This window comes from Thermobia domestica, chromosome 18 (assembly GCF_964235325.1).
Source record: "Thermobia domestica chromosome 18, izTheDome1.hap1.1, whole genome shotgun sequence".
Classification (NCBI taxonomy): Eukaryota; Metazoa; Arthropoda; class Insecta; order Zygentoma; family Lepismatidae; genus Thermobia; species Thermobia domestica.
The window spans coordinates 126006949-126019873 of NC_137471.1; the positions used below are offsets into that span (position 1 = coordinate 126006949).

A 12925-nucleotide genomic window follows, 5' to 3' on the forward strand; every position below is an offset into this window, starting at 1 on the left:
AAAAGTGGACATTTCATATTTACCGACTTAATACAATAAATTATGAAATGAAATACATGAATAGATGATAAAATATAGAAGAAGGGTATGTGTTAGAACAATATTGTTCTTACGAATTAGCATTTTGGTCGTGATGTATTGATTTATGTGTGGAGCGTAGAATCAGGTATTGGGAAGAAATGCTATTGGGGAACCAGTAATTTTATTTCCGTCAAAAAACAATTGTAAGAAACAGTCTAAAAGCTAATTTTGGAAACATACTGTGTTCAAAGAATAGATTAGAACCACACTTTTCTCTGTATATTTAGATTGGAAGTGCAAGATTTTCCCTTTCTGGTTTCATATTTGCTTGTTTGAAGCGAAATCCGCAACAGATAGCGAGAAATGGGTTTTGGTACAATGTTTATCGTCCTCATAACAGATTCTGCTTATACCGTTATCTATCTATTGAAATAGCAGGTGGGGCACGGTGACTCAATGGTAGTGCGCTTACTTCTGGTGGTTTCTGGTTTGATTCAGGCCAAGTAGGGATGCGTATGAATCGAGTCAATTCGAGATTTAAACCTGTCTCGAGAAAATATAATCTTGACTCGACTCGAATTCGAGACCAGACGTCTCGAAATTCCAGTCGAGACAAAATATAAGAGTTAAAATACACACACATCAGTCAAAATATTATGACTACCTACCTAATTGTCAGTATGTCCACTTTGGCACGGATAGCAAAGGTGACGCGTCTTGGCATGGACGTAATGATCCTTTGGAGGTCGCTGAAGAGAATTGGTGCCACATGTGCACACACATGTCACCTAATTCCCGTAAATTTCGGGGTAGGAGGCAATGCGCTCTGACGTTCAATCACATACCACATGTGTTCGATTGTGTTCAGATCCAGCGAGTTGGAGGGCCAGCGCTTAGGACTCGCCCCTGTGTTCCTCGAACGACTGCATCACACTCCTGGCCTTGTGACATGGTGCACTATCTTGTCGAAAAATGCCACTATCGCTGAAAAACATGGTCATCATGAAGGGGTGTACGTAGTCTGCAAGCAGTATGCGATACTCCTAGGCCGTCATGGTGCCTTGTAAAAGCTCCATTAGACATATGAATGCTCACGTGAATGTTTCCCAGAGTCAAACGTTTTAGTATAGCACTAATGACGCGTGAGAACGACTCTGCTTAAGACCTAGTGGGCTTTATGAGAGTCATTCTGACCCATGACTAGTGAAATACTAAAAGTTTGGACTAACGTATGTTTCCTGCAGTAGTCATGGGTTTAGCATGACGCTAATCATGTTTCGAAACGACTCGGCATAAGGCGGAATATCTTTTGTTGACATGTTGAATCAAATTTTAAATGATCGTTTCGGAACGGAAATGACCATTTCCGTTCTATGACCCCGGAATATATTAATTTCTACTACTTTCGTTTTGATTGAAGTCTGAATGATGAAGATGGAATATATTCTTGACAAGCTGAATTGAATTCAGGAACCAGCATCTGAGTATATCTTGGCCGTTTTTACTCTGATACTTTTCAACAAATGGACAGAGCATAAGAGCATAATTAAGCCGCCGCCAGCTTTCCTCCGTCCCGCAGTACAGATGTCAAGGAACTTTTCCCTTGGAACATGACGAATTCGCATCCACCCATCGTCATGATGAAGAAGGTATCGCGATTCATCAGACAATGCAATGTTGTGCCACTGCACCAAGGCCCAATGGCGATGGTCACGTGTTGATTTCAGTCATAGTTAGCGGTGTCGTGGTGTTAACATTCGTACATGATGGGTCGTCGGCTGCGAAGACCTATCGTTAGGAGTGTTACATGTACTATGTGTTCAGATACACTTGTACTTTGCCCAGTATTAAAGTCGGATATTAGTTCCGCCACAGTTCGCTGCCTGCCATGTTTTACCAGTCTACTGAGCCAAACGACATCTGACATCTGTAATGAGGTGGGAGTGCCCAATTTCTTGACGTTTAGACGTCGTTTCCCCTTGGTTTCGCCACTCGTTGAAGGCACTCACCTCAGCACTCCTCGAACACCCAATAAGTTCATGCCGTTTCCGAAATTCTGGTGTCGAGTCTTCGGGCCATTACAACCTGCCCTTGGTTAAAGTCATGTAGATCGCACGCCTTCCCGATTCTACACACGGCCAGCACTCTCACTGATACTACATGTACCGTACGTGTGTCTGACTAGCAGGAATTCCTCGGTAGGTGACGCTGCTATTGCCTGGACGGGTTTATATCGATAGTAAATAGGTCTGAAAGCTAATAATCGAGAAGTTATGTAGCCCTATTGCGTTCATTTGAACGAAAATACAATAAGGTGGTGGCACACGGTCCAAAAAGTATCAAAGCTTCTTCCGGCTGGTCATCCTGAGTGAGGCTTTTTGGCTTTTCCTCATTCACACCAGGCAAAATATCGGGATGGTACCTAAGAAACGGATCCCGGGCCGTTTCCTTTCTTCCCTTTCCTCTGATAGTGTAATCGTAGAGAGAAGTCATCTCTCACACGTGACAGTCCAACATAGCTATAGATGCCGAAAGCCCCGAAAACTAATTCCTAATCCCTAAATCTACTCGTTCCGGTTTCGATGCCCATCGATGGAAAGGAGCAACAAACAGCGCAAAACGGCCTTAGAGTGGAATTTAGTACCTTAATCATGGATTGTATGCCACCTTAATTCCTTTCCCATATTTGAATGCCCAACGTTCTAAGGGGGTGTCGTAACTTCAGGAAGCAAATTTGTTTGAATCAAATTTGAGGAAAAGCGCTACTAACTAACTTGTAGTTGAGATACAACTTCAATGGCTTCAGTTAATGTTGGACCCACATAGGAGAATCTGTGCGTGTGCCTTGTTGTTCCACTTCGCTTCACAAGAGTATAAAAGTTACAATAATTGCTGACAATTTAAGTTTTACACCAACACCTTGACGTTGCACTGACAGCTGTAGCTTTATTGAAGTTGGCGGGGCCGCGGTAGCTCAGTGGTAGAGCGTTCATCTCTGGTGCGTGGAGTCCCTGGTTCGATCGGCCCAAGTAAACTTTGTGATGAACAAACACCGTGTGCGTAAGTTTCCTCGGGGTTATCCCGTTCCCCCCACTTTCTTCATTCCACCATTTCATTCATTTCTCAGCATCACTCTCCTTTTGAGCCTAGCCGAAATAATCGTGGGACGTAAAACTCAAAGATTTCATTTAATTTTTTACAAAAACTGGCGATTGTCGTGTTCTAGGACTGAAAGTTTGATTTTGCAAAACAAGTGTCTTTTTTTTATTGCTAGGAAAAGACAAACGTTAATAGATACTAGGGATGGGCAAAACCGGTTTATAATAAAAAACGGAAACCGGTTTATAGAAAAACTGAAATCCCAATAATCAACATTTCGGTTTTCTCCAAAACCGGTTCGTTTTTTTACCGAAACCGGTTTTGGCTTTGTCCAAAACCGTTTTTTAAATTTTCGAAAATCTCTTTGGTTTTCCTAGAAACCGAAAATCCTGTTTTTATGCCCACCACTAATGAATACAATTTAGCAAAATAAAAACTGTAAATTATTATTGGCAAAGTAACGTTTCAGTGCCAGAAAAATATTTTCTTCGATTTTCTGGAAAAACGCATTACAATTTAGCCACAAACATTTTACTTTGTTTAGCCCAGGGGTGTACCCACAGGGGGCTCCATCGAGTCAGGCCCCCCAAATGATTTCCTGGCCCCCTCAAATAACCATGTTTTGAAACATTGTCGTAAGATTACCTCGCTTCAGTCATTTAGGAATAACAAAGTTTACATATAATTAATAATTTACGGTAAAATAGTATGAAAAAAACAATTTTACCATACCGATCGAAAAATAGTATCGTATATCTTCCCTATACTGATCGGAAAATAGTATGGCATATTTTTTGTGACAGCAGATTACGCACTTCACTGCAATTTATATTTGACAGTTTGAAGGCAAACGTTTTAACAAGGTCCTATAAATACGAGGACCTGCCTCGAAATTGTCACTGTTTGTCTCAGCAACCCCGTAAACTATGGATTCGACACAAACATCGGTCATTTTCGATCACTTTTAAATATCTCCCTTTCCCCTAAGTTGCTCTGTCAAAATGATATAGTAAAATCCACCCCATGCCGGAACCTTATCTACGTTGAAAATTTGATATAAATTAGTCGGGTGGTTCAAGAGTTATTAAATCATAAACACAGTCACTTTCAACTTTATAACATAGATTTTCGTTATACATAAATAAGAAGTTTAAGAGTTAATTATACGTATTTCTAGGCTATTTTTTATTAAACATACTATATATTATCTTCTTGGTAATACTATAGTAAAGAGCAAAGTAATAGTGTATTTAAGTATCAGTTTTATCACAATAAGTGGCAACGTTCTCCTACAGCATCAACTTTTGGGTTTACAATGATATTTGTTTTGCTGCATTTTCTCGTGAAGTACCGGTACGCAATAGTTTTTATACTTCCACGTATCATTATGTTCAGCTCTTCCAGAGTTATCAATTGTATATGTATCATCTTTGGCATTTTTACCGTTAAATGCTAAAGTTATTGTAGAATTTGTAAGTCGAGGATTAGTGTCAATCGCATCTAACGACCGATAAAATGTTTAACAGCAGCCATAAATTAAATTAAATTAAATAAATAAATAAAAATAACATTCTGTACAGCATACTCCAAGGTAGGATTCGATGTATTGTGTTACACAGAATCCAAATATCGGAACTAGTGTTAAATAAGACATGGGCCTAGAGTTTAAGGGTGAATCTGAATCACCGTCATAAGCTCAATTTTCAAGGTCTTACCGGTAATCGAATTGGAGACGCCATGTGTCAAAGACAGACGCATTATCAATTAGACTTGAGGGAACGGCATGTTACAAAGAATTATGATTAAATTGCAAACAACTATTGAAGTTCACATAAGAAAAAAGTTACAGAACTATAATGGAACTGCTACGGGTATTAAACTAGGTTTTCATTGTTTTAAACATCAACCATTCAGTGTTGGTCTTGTACATAACAATGTAGCTTTTAGTGGTCGAAAGGTAAAAGAAACTTCAAAAACATGGTAAATATACCAATAATAATGGATCAATTATTTGGTTTGTTAGTTATTCCGTTCCGTGTTGATTGTAACGATATTATTTTTAGTATTGCTTTTGTACCAGAAATTTGTCTTTAATTTTGTGTGGAACACGTGCACTCTTATCTCAGTACACAGTATTACTTTTCCGTGTTACAATAATTACGTAAGTGAAATAATAAAAGCATCGCTGAATCTATTCCTTTGGTGTAGCATGGAAGCTTCGTTCAAAACACATTTCATCCATTAGGAGATACATTAGCTACAATGTCACTACTTATTATTCAGATTATTGATTGCTATACTAAGAGCATATTGATTGATAAAGGGAATTATATAGAAAACGTTATACTTACAGTTCCTAATAGATTTTTGATTTACTGTTGTGAAAGATACTTTAACTTAAAAGCAAAATGTAATCTTCCATTTTATAGTGGGACATGCACAAATCGTATGTGTGTTAGATATTGTGAAAATGATTACGAAATATGAATTTCGTTTGGACTTAAATTCATCTCAAGTTATCATGTACTAGTAGGTATATCATAATTCATCAATCTCTACAAATATACGATACATGTAGTTTCAGGTTTGAAAAATCTTACTTTTCCTAAATAATTCAATTAAGATTTTCAAATTTTACGTCAAATTTTTTGAACTATTAATTCTTTTGTCGTAGCATGTCATTCATTGGTCAAGTTGGTAGTGCGTGTGCTCCAGGGTTCGATACTTCCCTCGGATACAATTATGAATCCTAACTTGAGTTTACGCAGTATATTCAATTCTTCATATTATTTAGCTAAATAAAAGTAGTGACGTTTATGTACAATTGATTACTGCATCCTTTTACGATGTTCCCGTCAGTATTGTGTTCTTGGTTCGATCCTAGCTCGCGCCAGGTGGACTTTGTGGTGGATCAACACCGTGTGCTTGGGTTTTTTCGGGGTTCTGCCTTTTCCTCGCACTTTCTTCATTTTGCCATTTCACCTATTTCTAATCATCACCGCATCCTCTAGCCTAGCCCGCATCCTCTAGCCTAGCCGGCATAATCGTGGGACGTAAAACTTTTCATTTCATTTCATTATTGTGCTCTTTTATAATGACAGAGATTTTCAGTAATCTACTTTTAATTCTCCCAGGAAACACGAATTTTTTTAAACGAGTTTTGGTTGAAATTGTGAAATTACAGTAGAATTCAAAACTATGAAAATTCAATGTTAAATTGGAATTAATAGATATATAGTATATTCCGATTTCCGTACAGAAGTAAGATCAAATGTGGAACATGCACTACGGACATTGAAAGAGTATCAAGAAAAGTTTTTGTTACCTCCTATAATTATATTACTTTATAGGAAGTGTGATTGAAAAGGAAAGTAGCGCTAGTATTAATACTTCGAAAAGGATAGGAATACGATGTAAAATATACTATTGTGTATTGAGAGGTATTGTGAACTTTATATATAAATTTCGTTTCGATTCCTCAAACGGACAAATTCTAACTGTCCCAACGACATGTATTAAAATATTTGAGTTATCTATTCTTGAACAAATTATTATACATTTTTATTGCGAATGAATAAATTATGCCGCGAACATGTTTCAGAGTTTCCTCGAACTAAGAAGCCTGCAATATTGATCTTGGTGAGTTGAAGTTAACAACGGAAGGGCTATCGAACTTGACAGGAAAACGGGGAAAACCAGGACCACTTTATGTTCTAATATAGGGATTTGCCGTCTGATACGAGGCTTTTTGATTTCCTTTTGATAGAAATTAAACCACTTTTCATTTTAATTACGTACTATTAGATTATTTTTCCTAATGATTACGTAAAATTGTGTCATTCTTTATTTGGATTACATAATATTAGATCATTTTTTTTATTAATACGAAAATTAGCACATTTTAAATGGACATTGTACATATTTCCTTTATACGTGTTTAATATTTAACCTTTAAAGTTAAGAAGTAGTTATCTCTATGAAGTATCTAAGAAAGAATGGAAAGTAGTACTTAACGACTTTTAGATCTCGTTTCTCTATCGACTAGCGGTTTGCTTATAGGTGCCGCGCCAAACAAACAGGTTAGGGCTATCGCTATGTAAAGTCTAATTTAAGAGAGAATAGAAAGTTTTACTTACTCTCGTGCCACGACTAATAGTTTATGTCGCCGCGGCGTCAAAGGAAAAGTGGTCTCTGAACTTGAAAGACTTTCTTTCACACTCTCGCAAGTCAGCGGATTCTCCATGCTTGGATTTCGAAATTACTCGACACGAGGCCCGTGTCGGTAGGTTTTTCTGACGAACTTATGTAACTTTGGTAAACTTCTGATTAATATGAGTATCAGATAAGATAATCAATAGTAATTAGATAAGAAAAAAATAATCCTTTTGTTTTTAAATTATTAATGTAAATTATTCTTTTGATAATACTAATTTTTGATTATTACAAAGATTTTTCATTGTGTTATAGGAGAAAATATCAGGAAATAGCATACTTATGATTAGAATGTAGGTAAATGATTTTAACATTCATTCATACATTTAGCTTTCACCAGCTGCACATTGAAGAGCCACAGGGTAAAGTTTTCGGTCTTCGCTGGTGCCACCTATCAAAGAGGAACTTCCTATAAGGACGTCAATACTTAGAAAATGTGAATAATACTCATCGCAGCTAATAGATTAAAAATACAGTCAATACCAGTGCTAACTACAACTTTATAGTTGAACATCATCCTCTGTTTTTTCAGATTATCTATATTGAATTTCTAAAGTTTATCGTACTTATGCTTGTCGTATATGTATCTATACTATTTTAATACATGGATCTAGGCTAGCCTTCACGAATGTTTTAAAGACAAGGTTAGGCAAACAGTGTAGTAGACTTATTCACCAACCTACCTCTTATAGTGTACAGATTTTTCTCGATAGAACACATCTCGTGAATTTCACAGACAATTTATTGGGAGAACTACCGTTTGTAACAATGGCTAATGCTTATATAGCAAGCGATTGCATTTTAAAACTGTAATTGTATTTTAGATATTATAAAGAATGAATTTTTTAATAATCAGTTTTCTCACTTGAAAAACATTTTATGAACTTGCTTATTTTATTTATAGATTTAAAATATTATAGGAGACACAAGACACGTGGTAAGTTATTATGTATTTAATTAAGACATGTTTCTAACATTAAACTCCATAAATTTAAGGTAGGCACGTAGCCAGGATTTCGTGAAGGGGGAGGGCCATGTCATGAAATACTGTGGTCATCACACCAGGGGCTAGACCATTCAAAAGTATTTTACTGGAACATATATTGGTTCTTTTAGCCAGGATTTCGTAAAGGAAGTGGGGGGGGGGAGACAAGAAATTCTGAAGGCCCAGGAACTCGATCAGTCCAAATTACTTTACTATCAACATGTATTGGTTTGTTAGGACAATAAAATGAGGATATGTTAGGAAGTATTTTAATAACAAACAATGAAGGAACCTCGAATAAAATAATAAAAAAAAAAGTATTAGGAAAGATATTACAATATTTGCGTGCTTCCTCTGTTCATTCTGTTCATTCAAATATAACAATTTGCCTTTCATTATGACTTCAGCTATTATAGAAAAGTACATATTCACTATTACAAAAAGTACATACTTAATAATGTCTTGTAAAATATTTTACAATATTTGCGTTCCTTTCTCTGTTGAATCAAGTGTTAAGAAAATTTTCTTTTCACATAAATTTTTGTTTTTATTATTCCGTCAACTACTGTGTTCCAAATTACAGGTTAAAGGAGCAGTAGAAAGTTGTTTTTGAAATGTCATGTTTGATACTACAAGGATGCGATGACAAAAAATTATGATGAAAAAAATTTCCACACTGTTACACAACGGCACTATGCTTTCCGAAGTTGAAATCTTCCTGCCTAGTTGCAGAAATTCTGTAAATTAAGTAACTTTCCTAGACATTTCAAATTCCCTGGCTTTTCAGGATATTTTGCTCACCTCGCCACCATGTATTGCAAGTAATACAAATTTCCTTATAAGAAATAGTAATCAAAAGCTTCCTGTAATTTTTTTTTAACGCTGATCTTTCTTTTTCTCATTTCATTCTGTTTCCTCCTTCCTTAATTTTTTCATTTCTGGTCTCGAAAGGGGGTCCGGACCCCCGGACCCCCCTTGGCTACGTGCCTGATTTAAGGTATCATCAATAAGAGTATAGTGTTTTTAACCTTTTTCATGAATAATTTAAAACAGTTAATATTCAAAATAATGGCTACATTAAGGATTTCGACAGTTTGGGAATGAACATTGTTGAATACTTTTTGTAATTGTTAGGGATATCATAAAACACGCGAACGATACGAACTTGGTTTACTAACTTTTAAAGACGTATAAACAATATTTTTACTTTGGTTTACGATAATTCAAAATCTGTATTTGTTTGAAATATGCATTGAGTGTTAAGCTTGTTAGGGCATGCTTAAATATAACCCACTAATATTTATTATTTGTTACTGGAGGCGTTCTGAAACCCAAGCCTTTTTATTTACATCCAAGAAACACGACATTATATATATATCATATGACTACTTAAAAGTCTTCTTAGGGAATATGAGCTGAATAATGCTTTGGCAATTTGATAATTAATGTGATTGTAAGTTACTTTATATATGTATGCGCTGAATATGTCATGATTAGTAAACTAAACGTGAGAACGTGGTGTTGTTAATCACAAGCCTAAATGGTTCCGGATCGAACCACGAATCTTTTGCATCAGACGCAGCACTCTTTCATTGAACCCATACTGATTGTTTTTAGTTTAACGTCCCATTAATTGTGCAATACACTATATATTAGAATCAACAATATCGAATGTAAAAAGGAAATGAGAATGAGAAAGAGGCCTGGATAGCATGGGCCATATGCTAAAGACTAGAGGGTACCACGCCTAGAATTTTAAAAGGTATATTTGTGTAGAAAATTTACAGTGAAAATGCTGTTTTGTCCCGTACCGAGGGATAAAATTCATATCATATCTCATTTTGTAGAAATTCTAGTGATAGTGTTTGTCATCGCAGATCCTACTTGGCGGGAGCTGACGGAACCAATTTAGAGCTCTTTGCATCACAAGCAAACGAGCTACCACTGAGCCGATATTAAAACAATTAGTTAGTAATTTATGAGCTTTGTTTGTTACATTATTTTAATAAGAAATGACCAGATGAAGTATATACTTATTTTGCACACTTACTTAACAGAATTCGCTATATTTGGAGTTTCAATTCAATAACCTACGCAAAGAAAATATGAAAATACAGGACTGAAATTTGTCTGTTGGTTTTCTGCATTTAAAAGTAATACTTTCTTCTGCCGTTTATATGGACATTAAGATAAGTTTGTTTGAAAAAATGTTGGCTACATAAATTTGCGAGAAGTTGTTTTGACTGGTTTGAATTAATATTTTACAAGACCAGGAAACTTAATAACATTTTTTCATCGTTCTTTAATATAGGATTAAGTATTTTTTAATCCACGCTTCTAACTAGTACCATTATAGTTAAGAGTATTTCTAGATGTCTTAGGTATTTTATATTATGTATCTATACTCTAGTTTGATTTAGCCTATCAAAGTAAAATTTACAAATTCAATGTGATATTATATAATGATCATATTTTACTTTATAGTCATTATTTGTCTTTACTAAGATCTATTTATTAGCTTAAATACTATTGACGTGATTGACGATTATTATTTTAATGATAATTAGTGAAGTACCGTCAGAACAATTAGTATATTTTGAACATTTTATAATTTCATGTTACCATATTCTGTGACTCTTGACTTTATTTTACCACGTTAAAAATTTATTTTTTTGGGTAGAATCAAATGTCGTTAATTATTTGCTTGGATATTTAAAATTCAATCTTCCAGTAATGTGAATTATATATTTATTACCTTTGTATGTTTCATCGAGAAACTATTTGTTTCTTTACGTCTTTTTTCTTTCGATATAATCAATTTGTCATTATTGTTTGAGAACGTATGAGTGTATGTGATTCGTGTCCTGCAGTTCCCTAGGAGGGCTTGGGCATTTACAACAGTTCGGGATTCGATCCTTTATCTATTGGGCGTCTCCTTTAGACATTAATAACAGTTTGGATCTTTTGCCAAAGCCGACCATATAACCACTGGACAACACGGTTCAGAGTTTGGGTCAGAACATTCTGGGAAATCGACATAAAAGCTGATTCTAATAGTATTCTCAATGCCGATACAATTTAATAATGTGAAAATTATTATGTTACATAGGCATTAATTATTTATGCTGGAAAGAAAAGTAAATTAGATTATCTCTTAAAGTAGAAAGTATAAATTTATATCATGATTATTTTGATAAAGTATACGCGAAATTTCACTTTTCACTTTAATAAACAACACTGAAACTACACAAACACATATTACATTGCATTTTGGCACTTTACTTTGAATAATTGAATATGAGAATAAAATTTAACACTTGGCCCAACTATTATTACAGGGGCGTGGTGGCTCAGTGGTAGAGCGTTCACCTCTGGTGCTTTTATGGTGCCGGGTTCGATCCCAGCCCCCGCCAAGTGAACTTTGTGGTGGACAATCACCATGTGCGTGGGTTTCCTCGGGGTTCTCCCGTTTCCTCCCACTTTCTTCATTCCACCATTTCATTCATTACTCATCATCATCGTCTCCTTTAGCCTAACCGGCATAACCGTGGGACGTAAAACTCAAAGATTTCATTTTTTTTCAATTATTATTACTACAGTCGGGGAAGGCGCGGTAGTCGCGGATTACCGGTTGTATTTCACTACATCGTTAGTTTCCGCAATTTCGCACTGTCACTTTTCACTCACTTTGTTGCTGAAGAAAGGCAATCTACGGAAGTTCCAGGGGGATGTCCTTGAGGTTGCGGGGTGAGTTCCCTTTCCTTCCATTTTGTCTTTTTCGGGTAGACTGGAAGCATTTCACTGCGCTGCTGCTCCTTGTCGTCAAGACGACTTTACGATCAGTGATGAGACAACGTTTGAAACTCTAATTTTTCTTTTCTTGGCAACATTTTCGTTATCCTAATGTAAATTGGTTGATTATTAGTTGGTCTACTCGTAGTCACCTTTACATTTTTCTACATTTTCCTACATACGTTGCACTAGTTGAAATGAAACATTATTTTTGACACTAAGTGGTCGCACTTTGTTGTCATGTTAGTTGCGCCAGTCAGTTTTTCTCTCCTCCTCACGTTTCTACGCAGCGGGCAGGCTCACAATGCAGCCTGGTAATGTCAAAGTTGAAAATAACTATGACAACCCATAGGCAGGAATTTTTGAAGACGAAGTTTGCTCCCTGTGCTGAATTTTAGCACCTTATTTGGAGAGACTAGAGGATCACCAAGATTTCTGTCGCAGACGCGATGCATACACACATATGCATATTCATCTGTTTGCTGAGAGAAAAAAATCTACGAGTGCTTTTATACGAGGTTTACTTAAAAGTTAAAATATCCTTCGTTAATATTCGATGAGCTGAGCTTATGGTTACAAACTAGCTTTCAGATTTACTTACTAACTAATCTTAAACGGTACGTATTATAATTTACTTTTTAAAATATACTATTCGATTGTTTATTGTGTTATCTAATAGATTGGAGTGCTACAAATGAGTAATGTATATTCTTTGGAAACATGTAATATTACTTATTAATTATTTAACTATGGTTGACGACTAAACTTGTTGAATCGTAGATGTTTGATGCAAGCTAGAACATTGTTTAGTGTATT

The 12925-nt window shown here is 35.7% G+C and overlaps 1 protein-coding gene across 3 annotated transcripts in view; it reads left to right on the plus strand.

Annotated features, from left to right (window-relative positions):
* LOC145675691 (uncharacterized) overlaps positions 1–12925 on the plus strand; it is a 211119-nt gene that overhangs the window by 29657 nt on the left and 168537 nt on the right. The window contains exon 1 of one of the 3 annotated variants that reach the window (XM_081746294.1): positions 7276–7402. The exons of the other annotated variants lie outside the window; for them this stretch is intronic. The gene's annotated coding sequence lies outside the window, so the exon portion shown is untranslated. Of the gene's footprint in view, positions 1–7275; positions 7403–12925 lie in introns of those variants that run through there. 3 annotated transcript variants of the gene reach the window in all.